This window comes from Pristis pectinata, chromosome 45 (genome assembly GCF_009764475.1).
Source record: "Pristis pectinata isolate sPriPec2 chromosome 45, sPriPec2.1.pri, whole genome shotgun sequence".
Classification (NCBI taxonomy): Eukaryota; Metazoa; Chordata; class Chondrichthyes; order Rhinopristiformes; family Pristidae; genus Pristis; species Pristis pectinata.
The window spans coordinates 1,890,107-1,901,858 of NC_067448.1; the positions used below are offsets into that span (position 1 = coordinate 1,890,107).

General features: G+C 45.4%; 2 non-coding genes across 2 annotated transcripts; both read left to right on the forward strand.

Moving 5' to 3' along the window:
* The first annotated feature begins 1,705 nt into the window (after positions 1 to 1,705).
* On the forward strand, positions 1,706 to 1,787 carry trnas-aga (transfer RNA serine (anticodon AGA)). The gene has a single exon. It is a non-coding gene; the product is annotated as a tRNA-Ser (tRNA).
* Positions 1,788 to 5,774: 3,987 nt separating this feature from the next.
* Positions 5,775 to 5,846, forward strand: trnad-guc (transfer RNA aspartic acid (anticodon GUC)). The gene has a single exon. It is a non-coding gene; the product is annotated as a tRNA-Asp (tRNA).
* Positions 5,847 to 11,752: the final 5,906 nt, after the last annotated feature.

The following is an 11,752-nucleotide window of genomic DNA, read 5'->3' on the forward strand; positions in this document are numbered from 1 at the left end:
CATTTTCTCCTCTGGATGAATGTTCAATGTTTAATGACGTACCAGATTCCAATCCCCTTCTGCGTGAATGTAAATACTCCGCAGATCCCCTCTAAATCTCTAACCACTATCCTACTCTTTGCTGTCCTAGTTTTCCCACACTGTAAAGGGGAAGATGTTCCGACTACCCAGGACATCCCTGCACCAATATCTATCAGAACATAATCTTATTGATAGAACGCTGAGCTATTGATAGACAACGTAGCTTCCAGCTTGACACTGTGTGATAGTGTCGGTCAGGTCTGTAATGAACTGACTGTGTATTGTTCTGGGCAGCACTGTGTGAGGTTGTGAGTTGGAATGTGAGGGTTGTTCTGGGTCCAACAGAACTGGAGCTCCGAAGATCGATAAGTTACTTTGTTAATACATATCGAATGCTTTGGAGTAGTCAAAGGGCAGAAGCGGAGCGAAGGTGCCCACATGTGAGAGAATCGAAAACTCTCGAGACCATTTTAAGTATGCGTCATTCAATGAAGGTGATTTCCTCAGTCGTTCCTGAGTCTACGGAACACACTTTCTCTAAAGGAGATGAGAACCGAGATTTGAGTATATTTCATGCAAAGGTAGACAGTTACTTGCTGATGATGGAGGTGACAGGTTACTGCGGGTACATGGGAATGTGGAGTTGTAGATCTAATGAACTCATGGCTCATTTGACTGAATGGAGGTGTTCGCTTGCGCGGATGGGTGGGGACTCCTGCTCCTAATTCGGATGTCGGTGTGTCTGTATATCTCTGTGGGGTGGTGATCAGGACTGTACACGGTGCTCCAGTTGTGGTCCAACTTCTCTTTATACAGCTACAGCAGAGATCCCTGCTATCCTGCTACCTTCAGGGATCCGTCCACATGTTCTCCAGGGTCCGTCTGCCCCTCCACACTTCTTCATGTACCCACTTTATTGTGTGTCTACTGACCTTGCGTAGACTCTCTACCTGCATCGCCTCACTTCCGGGACGAAGCCTGTGCCGTCTAGTTTCGGTACCTCTGCTGTGTGGAAACATTTCCTATTATACACCTTTATATGACCCGGACAATTTGTGTACCTCAAACAGGTCCTCCCTCAGCTTCCTACGTTGGAAGGAAAACAAAGGCAGCAGAGTCCGTCTCGTTTAGTGTGAACGCCACTGTCCAGGCGACATCCCAGTGAATTTCCACTGCACACATCCCGGTACAGTCACGTCCCCCCTCTGATGTGCCACCCAGAACTTTTCTTACCCTCAGTCTCTCCATCCGGCTGACTCCCGGGTGCTGGGGGGAGATAACCCGCCGACTTCACCCGCTCTGGTCTGCATGTGACTCCAGCCCACATCGATGTGGTAGCCTGGTGACTGCCCTCTGAAGCGGCCCAGGACCTGGTTGGGTTCGAAACACCAGCCTTTCGTTAACAACTGAATGCTCTTATCGATGGCGGGATGAGTAAACCCTGTCCCGCTCTGAGTGAGACTCTCTCCGTCCAACTGCCCGCCCGGAGTTCAGCGTGAAGGGTCATCACTTTGAAACGTTAACACCGTTTCTCCCTCCGCAGACGCTGCCTGACCTGCTGAGTAATCTAGCGGGTTCTGTTTTAGTTCAGGATCAGTCCTGCTTATCTGACTCCGTCCGTCCCGCGACACACTGATCACGTCGCAGGAAATGTTCTTTTCTCTTCCCACTTGTGGGGATCGAGGTAGTCGTGGCCGAGTGGTTAAGGCGATGGACTAGAAATCCATTGGGGTTTCCCCGCGTAGGTTCGAATCCTGCCGACTACGTGTTCCCGGCATTTTCTGTTTTATATTGTTCTTGACCCCCCATCCAAATCATTACTGCAGATTGCGAAAAGCCGGGTTCCAGCACCGGAACCTGGTCATCGCCTCTCAACCCGGGAACAGACCATTTATTCCCCCTTCCTTCACGTTATCTCTTTGGCGCAATCGGTCAGCTCCTGCGGCTGTTAACCCAACAGCTGGTGTTTCCAGCGCACCCAGAGATGCTGGCGATCCGGTAGCTTTTGCTGTGTCTGTCACAGTCCTCTGGGTAACACTGCGCTTCCTGCTGTTTTGACTTTCAAAAAAAAATACACAGTTCATTCACGAAAAGCAAAACACGAATACAGAAATCACAATAGCCCCAGCACATGTCTTGCCTTATATTCATTTTGTGATCAAATCAACACACAAATCATGGAACATGGATTCAATTCCTCTTGCAAAGCACCAAAGTCACTGATGTTTGCTGTTTCATGAATTATTGTGCGACTGGTAAGCAGGGCGCAGCCCCTTGGTGCCCTCTGGCAGCAGGTCACTGTCACAGAGGTCCCAGCCCCTCGGTGCCCTCTGGCAGCAGGTCACTGTCACAGTGGTCCCAACCCCTCGGTGCCCTCTGGCGGTGGGTCGCTGACTGACTGAGATAACTGCGAGCTCTCACTGTAATTTCCCGAAACAAGAAGCCCCGATATTCCACTTCCAATCGACAATTAAATAAACAACAACAACTTTAGATTATCCCGATAGTTTCTGGTATCCCGACTGCTGGGTGCAATGTTAATTGTCCTTGTTTTGGAGGTACTTGGTCATTCTGTCTGAGTCTGCCCCGATCTGAGGAAAGGTTACCAGAATGAATGATTTACTTCGAATCTCTCTGCACGAATCAGTATTTGCACCATTTCCTCGTTCTATCTGGGACCGACGTGCATTCACATGTTTGGTGAAATATTTGCTTAAATCGCATACACCTCAAAGTTTTTAGCTAAAATAGACGATCTTAAGAAAAGAAGTTTGATTTTGCTCTTGATTTAAAGTATACAAGTCAAAGTGTGTGACCTCCGGATAGAAACTGCCCTTCTTCTCACTCGCGCAGTCTCTCCCAAACAGGTGAATAGATCAGGGAGGGTTCAGACTGATTTAAATCAAAATAGGCATCAACGAGTGTGGGAAGTGATCAGGAACAAGGGACTAACGTTAGGTGATCAGCCATGATCGGATTGAAGGGCGGAACAGGCTCGACGTGCCGAGTAGTTTTCTAGCTGTCAATGTCTAAGCTTTATGCTCAGCGGAGGAGACTCAGAAAGTAGCTTACGCACAAACATGTAGACGGGGATGTAGCTCAGTGGGAGAGCGCATGCTTTGCATTTATGAAGGCCCGGGTTCAATCCTCGGCATCTCCACGTTGGTGACGAGACTTTTAAACATTGAAGGGACATTCTCTCAGTCCGAGCCTGGAATGAATACCGACACTAGACTTCCAAACACGTAGCATTCCCAGGGATAATTCACCGTCCCCTTCTGCGGAGTGAAGTGCTGGGGCGGGCAGGGTCGGATCAGCATTCGGCGGAGAAGAGCCCAGATCTGGGTTCTGAACGGACAAAGGAACTGCACACTGAAAAGTCCTTTGAAGAGGCGGAGGCAATAGCAGGCAAGTGAAGAGCGCCAGAAGTACACGGAGTGCGGGGGAACTAGGGGACATAGCGTCAAGATTCAGGGGAATAGATTTGGGACAGAGGGGAGGAGAAATTGCTTTTCCCAGAGAATGTTGAATCTGTGGAGTTCTCTGCCCAGGGAAGCAGTGGGTGGCAACCTCATGAAATATACTTAAGACACAGTTACATAGATTTTTGCATCGTAGGGGAATTAAACGTTATGGGGTAAAAGGCATGTAGGTAGATCTGAGTCCAAGACCAGATCAGCCATGATCTCATTGAATGGCGAGGAAGGCTCGACGGGCCAGATGGCCCACTCCTGCTTCAATCTATTACGTTCTGACGTTCTTATTTCACACACCGATTTTATGTTTTAATCCCATGCCACCTACACACAGTATTGGGATCAGTCTGTTTTATCGACTAGTGGACTCGGCCGAAGACGGTCAGTTGTCCGTGGGACGTCTCTGTTACAACAAACAACTAAATAGAGGCGTAGGATAAGTTCAGAACAAGTTGAATGTAAATCTCGTTTGACAGAAGATCAGGAGAAATCACGAACACTGTCCGCCTCATCACCACACTTGGGATATCGCAGAGGTCAGCACACCAGGTGTGCAGTGGGCGAGCATCAGCTCGAGAGAACAGCTTGTGACCATCGTCACTTTGCTGCCAGCTCAGTGCACTGGGCCCTGCGGCACCCCAACACACCTCATCTCTCACTGCCCTCAACGGCCATTTGATTTGAAGATTGTAGCAACAGTTTATTCGCCAATCACTAAATCCCGAGAGACGGAGTTTTGCATTTGATGCAAGCACTTGCAATGCGGAAACCAAAATCAGCATCTATTGTGCTTTAATGTTGCGAGTTAATTTTCACAAAGAAACAAAGTGAGCTGCTGGTTCTTCAGCACTGAAGGAATTCTGACATTTATTCAATCACAGTGACAGGATTGGGAAGTTAATGTGACCTTGGGATCGGATAAAACGAACCCCGGGTGTGGATCAAGGCATTGTAAGTTGTACAAACCCTTCAAGGGGAATTAATTGTACCCCTTATAATGTGAATACTGTTTCACCTGTGAAATATTGGGAACGAGGTGCGAGAACTTGGAGAGAGCACAAACGGCACAGAGATAATAACCAGATGGGACAGATGGTTGGAAACAAGGAAGGGAATGCGGAGAGAGGAACAGGAAGCGCCACCAGAGTCAAAGAAAGAAAAAGCGAGCAAGCGGACGGTGCGAAATCACAGAAAAAATCGACAAAAAAGTGTAGAATAAACAACACTCACAGCACAGCGAGCGCATTCCCACTCAGCAGCAGAGTGGCGCAGCGGAAGCGTGCTGGGCCCATAATCCACAGGTCGATGGATCGAAACCATCCTCTGCTACTTCCCTTGTTGGCATCAACCGTTCTCCATCAGTGCATTAGATGACAAGAAGCTGTCACATCACACCTAAATACAAATAAACCCACCGCATTTATATTGAGAGTTTATTTTTATTCAATACATTTACGAGTTTTGTGCAAGTTTCTTTCAGGTGAAAACATGGTCCTCATCGTGCACAGCCATACCCAAGCGTTAACTATCCTCCGCTGTTTCAAGCCGTGCTGTTGTATTAAATCAGAAAATGCAGGAAACATGGAGCAGGACTAGAAGCACCCGTGGAAAGAAAACATTGAAGTTTCAGGTGGATGGCCGGATCAGAACTGGGAAGGAGAGAAAACAAGTAAGTTTTCTGTAGCAGAGGAAGTGGGGGGAAAAGGGTAGGTCAAACAAAGGGAAAGCCCCTGACAGTGTGAGACCAAGTGAGTTAGTGTGACAGTTAGACTCAGGTTATGATTTATTCTGTGTGACGTGTTGTGAAGAACAGGACTGTGGGCCCGATCCAGCGGGGCAGACTGTAGTAATGGAAATTGAAAAACTGAGTCTCAATCACAGGTGGATGACAGGCAGAGACGGGCAGTACTGACAACGATCATAGGAAGATCTCCCCCTCCTCCATTCTCTCCGGAGGCTGGTTGTAATCAATAACGTGCTGTATAAGTTGATGAATTACAAATCATTTCCAGCATTAGTTGCTGAGAAAATAAATCCTGATTATGAATGTTCCTCAAACCAACACGCAATCAGATCCGAATAGGAACCCCACCTCCGGATGTCACTGAACACAACAAGTGACTATATCGGTAGAGAAACCCGAGATCCCTCCAGTCACACAGTGAGAAGCGGGTGCCAGAAGTCGCCAGTTTTACAGTCAATGAACAAACATCGGGGGTCCCTGTGAACACTCCTGGACCATAACAACCGAGTGCCATATCACAAACTTCCATCGGATCCTCGTTAGTACAGTGGTCAGTATCCCCGCCTGTCACGCAGGAGGCCGGGGTTCAATTCCCCGACGGGAAGGTGGTTTTCCTGTTTCCAACTGTAATTAGAATTGCAAGTCATGTTTCGAATCAAAAGATTCGAAATACACAAGAACGTTACAATTAGGAGCAGGAGTCGGCCATCTGGAGAGTCGAGCCTGCTCAGCCGTTCAAAAAGATCACAACTGATGAGGCCGTGGACTCATATCCCCTACCTGCCTTTTCCCCATAAACCATCAATTCCCCGACTATGCAAAAATCTATCTAACAGTGTCTTAAATATATTTAATGAGATAACCTGCACTGCTTCCCTGTGCAGAGAATTACACAGATTCACTATTCTCTGGTAAAAGCAGTGATTCCCCATCTCCGTCTTAAATCTATTTCCCCGAATCTTGAGGCGATGTCACCTAGTTCCAGTCTCACCTACCAGTGGAAACACCTTCCTGCCTTTCTCTTATTGATCCCTTTCATAATTAGTTTGTTTCTCTCATATCCCCTCTCATTCTTCTGAATTCCAGCGAGTGTAGCCACAGGCGGCTCAATCTCTCCTCATAGGCTAACCTCCCTCATCTCCAGAATCAACCTGGTGAAACTCCTCTGCACCGCCTCCAAAGTCAGTATATCTTTACTCAAGTAAGGACACCAGAGCCGCACGCGTTACTCCGGCTGCGGCCTCACCAGTTGCCTGCACAGATGCAACATAATCTCCGTTTTAAATTCAATCCTTCTGGCAATAAAGGCAAACACTCCATTTGCCTTTTTGATATCCTGTTGCAGCTGCAAACCAGCCGTTTGCGATTCCTGCACAAACACCCCCGAGTCCTTCTGCACAGCACACTGTTGCAATACTTCACTGTTTAAATAATAATCTGATCTTCTATTTTTCCTTCCAAGCTGGACGACCTCGCATTTACCAACATTGTACTCCATCTGCCAGACCCTTGCCCACTCAGTTAGCCTATCCATATCTCTCCGCAGACTCTCCACATACTCAGTACAACGCAAAATGCTGTTCAAGAAAGACATCAGGTTGCATTCTGTGACGTCTTCCTCAAGATTGCCTCGACCAACTTGATTCACCCATTCTATGTCGAAGTTAAATTCCCCATGACAACTGCCGTTCCATTCTTCCATGCTTCAGATATTTCTTGGCTTATTGCCTGTGCCACTGTAATGTTATTAATCGGTGGCCTATAGACAACTCCCATCTGTATTTTTATCTCTTCACTATTCTTAATCTCTACCCAGATGGACTGAATATTCTGCTCCTTGGATATAATATCATCTCCCATAATCGCCCTGACTTCATTCTTAATTAAGAGCTACCCCAGGTCCCTTACCTTCCTTCCTATCCTTCAGTATTACCTGAGACCCTTGGATATTTAATTTCCTTCCTGCTAACACGTTTCTGAAATGATCACTGAATCATACACCTTTGTACTGATTCGTGCTAAAAGTTCACTGACCGTGTTTTGTATACCACGGCTTTCAGATGAAGTGCCCTTACACTAATTATCCTTTTGGAACTTTGTAACCCTTGGTCCTTTGCATTTGATATTTATGTTCTCCAGTCTTCCATTCTTATTTTCCAATTTTTGCTCTGGTCTCTGCTTTGCTTCCCTCTGTATTTCTGTATGCATTCCCTTCCCCCTGCCATATTAGTTTAAACTCTAACCAACAGCAATAGCAAACAATCCCCCTGGGACATCGATACCTGGTCAGTTTGTACTTGCTCCAGCTGCCCCAGAACCAGTCCAAATGCCCTATGCATCTAAATCCATCCCTCCCTTCTTCACCACTGCTCAAGGCACATACTAATCCTAACTATGGTTTTATTCTTACTCTGACGAGCACGCGGCACAGGTAGCTCTCCTGAGATTATTAGCTTTGAGGTTACACTTTTCAATCTATCTACTAGGTCCCTAAATTCAGCTTGTAGGATATCATCCAGATTTTTCCCGATATCCTTGGTACCTACTTGCACCACGACAATTGGATGTTCACCCTCCACTTCCACAATTCTTGACCCTTGTACCTGAGAGGCAACACGCCAACCAGCAGTCCCTATTGAAGCCAGAGAGTCTCCTGTCTATTCCACTTACCATGGAATCTCGTACCAGTACAGCTCTGCCACTCTTTTTCCTGCTGTCCTGTGCAGCAGAGCCACTCACGGTGCCTAGAACATTCTTAACATTCTCAGCATCGCGGATGCTCTGAAGTGAATCCATGCACAGCACCAACGCCGTCCTGCGGTCTGTCAGGAGCTGCAGCTCGACGCAATTCCTGCACATGTCGTCATCAGGGACACTGGCAGCTTTCCCGAGTTCCCACATTGCGTAGGAAGGAGCATGACACGGGTCTGAGCTCACCTGTCATGAATAAAAAGCTTTGAGGGAAAATAAAGAGACAGTAAAAAAGAATAAGCAGCTGCCCCCACCTTAGCTTAGTGTTGCTCGCTCTCCTCACTGAAGTTTGCACTCACCAAAGCCCACACTGAGACAAGCAGCAACACTTTGACTGGACGGCACCCCCTCTCAATATGACTGCTCCAAAGTGGCCCCTCCACTTGATCTTAACCTCTTTATATTAGCTGCTGATAATTAGCCAATTACCTATTAACTAACAATTAGCTGACATACCTCTCATATTCCTGCAAGTGAAACTCACATGCAAGGAGACTCACTTATTTTCTATTCTCTCGCTCTTGCTCCAAGTCACCAACTCCTAAGCCCCCCACTCTTCTCACCGAAGCCTCTTGAACTAAAGCCTCAGCTTCCCAGTCTAACACTGGCACATTCTAATAATGGCCACTCCAAAACGCTACAAAATCTGGCACCTGGATTATAGTCTTTTGCTATTCAGATACTTATTGAGTTGGAGGACCGGCTGGTGGTGAGAGTCCATTAGGACCCAACTACGTGTTATGGGGAAGGACATTTATAAGCATGATTTAATGTCCTATTTGCTGATGTCCGAAACATGATTGAATTTGCAGTCATGGCGAAATTTGCAGTGGTGACTGTTTCATTTTTCCACAGATGATGATTGACCTGCTGTGTTTTACGGAATTTACTGGTTTTATTTCAGATTTCTAGCTATCTGGTTTTCTGCAATGTTCTTAGGCTCATACAACACTGACATCAGCCCTTCGGCCACTCATGTTCATGCTGATCATCGTACCCATCTACACTGAATCATTTACCAACACTTGGCTCGAAGCCTTCAATGTTTCTGTGATTGAAGTTTTCGCCTAGATACTTCTTAAATGCCCTGATGGTCTGCCTCCACTATTCACTCAGGCGCTGTGATCCAGATTTTTTTATACGCAGTGGGTAGGAAGGTCCTTCCTCAGATCCCCTCACTCGAAGCATATATATTTTATTCTTTATACACCTCCGCTATGGGGGAACGTTTCGGACTCTATGCTCTACCGGTGTGACTCATAACTAAGTATATATTTATTATGTTTCCCCTCATTGTCCTCCACTCCAAAGCAATGTACTTATCTTATCCAATTTCCATTGATGAGCGAAATACGTCACCCTATTCAACATCCTGACGAATTACGGCGGTACTATCTCCTCTGTATTCGGAACCTTAGTGTCGCTATGCTTTCCTAAGAAATATTTATAGTTTTCCATGTACTGGCTAAACGTTTGCTTCACACAGCTCTGTAGTTTCTTTTTGTTTTTCAGCTTGGTTTGGACTCCCTATTCTGTCATTTATCAATAACCCTCCGGCCATTGCATCCCCTGTATTCAGCCCAGCATTTGACTGTATTTAGTTCCTCATAATTCTCCTTCATTCTCTTACGGCAGGGCTACAGACCAAGTGTTAGAAGGCGGAGAAGATGATCTTGCAATGTGAAAAAACTGAAGTTTTAATGATGCAGTTGAACAGGTAGAGAGAGAAGGGATATTGTGATTAGCACGGAGGGGCTTCAGCCGAGATCTTGAGAAAACAGAACCATTAATGTAACTGATTAATCCCTGCCTTTCCAAATGTGGATTTATCTGCTCAGTCATATTTTTTTTCATTAGCTTTCTTGCCACTGAATGTACACCGACAGACCAGTCATTACCTGCCTTAACTGTCTTTCTCGGTTAAGAGTATCGCATTCCACCGATGCGTCACGTGTGCCGAGGCATAAGTTAAAAAGTCATTGCTATTGTTAAGGATGAGCGGCAAACGTAACTGCCAGGACGCGGAAGACAGTTCTTAACGGGACAGACTCAGGCTAATAGAATGAGCAAAACATGGAATATAGAGAAAAATGTGGAAAGATCTTCGGTTATGTATTTTATTGTGGGGGGATTATGAAGACTTTGAAGGCATCTTGGTCCCGAATGGAACATAACGCTGAACTGAGATTTAACGGTTGACATGTTTAGGTGGCTGTGCAGTTACGAGGTTCCCTGTATTCTATTCTGGATTATAGTTGATATATTCTGATAGATTAACGACATAGTTACGAAGCGTGAATAAAAAACGGAAAAGTAGAAACATGCAGTCAGAGTAGAAAGCACTGAAATACGTCAGCTCAGAGAAACCGCGAGAGGTGGTCTTCGATTATGGAAGAAAACAAAATGTTCAAAAACAGTGGATGCTATTGCAGTACTGGAAGCCGAGTTTGAATTGGAAATTGTCAGATCTTAAACGCATCAGTGAGGTACAGATTGTGCCAGAGTAGGTTCGCTGGATTATCATTGGTGTGACATTGAGTTGCCAAAAGCCGGAGGGGAACTGGTTTAATCAAATGATTAAAAAGAAAGGCAGCCAGAAAGGTGGAGTAGAAATCCACACACAGCTTTCCGAATAAAACAATATATGTTCATTCACCCTCTTCGAAGTACACAAAGAGATGGTATCGATCCAACCGAGATGCAGACCATGTCCCGAACACTGTCAAGACATCGTCGCCAAATTGTTCATGTATTTAACCTAATTTACCAATGTCATTATTTCCCAGTGCAGCATATCCTGCCCAAAGTGCAAGGGAAGATTGGTGAAAGCATAATATCACTGCTGAGATCTCCAGTATGTCCATCACTGTTTTCATGAATGGTGCTGATGAAGCAATGCAAACCGTGGCTGACGTGCACGCGAATACAATAGGAAGCCAGAAAAAAATGGAGAAACACATTTCAATGCTATTTAAATAGAAAATACATTTTGAATCAGCAATGATTACAAAATATGAGGGAAATGTTTCGAACAAATGAACCGAGATTTGGCATGTCAGAGAATCGGTGACGATAAATCATCTATGAGGGACAGTCCGCGCAGAGAATGAATGAAGTAGTTTCACAGAGAGCATAAACGTGGTGTAAACGGCGAGGAAAATTCATCATCATTTTATATTTGCATTTTGTGTGTCTGGAATCGCAGTATTTTGAATAATTAGCTCGATGACTTTATAATGTCATGAACATTGTTCAACAAGCAAACAAGAGAGGAAAACACTCCTCCTGAGACCCTGATCGATGTAGGCACAAGAGAAGATTACTGATTGTAGTAGAAAGATTTGCTTGGATAGGAAATGACGTGGCAGAATTAAAGGTAGAATTAGAAGCAAAGAAATATTTATAAAGTTAATGCAGGGTAAATCAAATATCAAAAATAAGAGAAGTCTGCATCAACAGCCATGGATACAGAGAGATTTGGCAGGTCGTTCAATGGTGAAGGTCCGATTTTAAGACGGAATGGGTTTATTCTGTCCTGTAATGTACTGTTCTCAGTCTGTGTACACATTGCAGCCAGATTACAGATAACTGGTTGTCTGTGCGGAGCATTTCTGTCGGTTCTAAGACTGGTTGTACTTGTTGATATCATGATACTGTACATTGCAGTGAAACTTATTTTAAATCTTAACTAAATGTGGTTTTGGACTCCAGTGCTAAAGCCACGGGAAGAAAAGATGACGACAAAAGTGCCCCTCCGAAG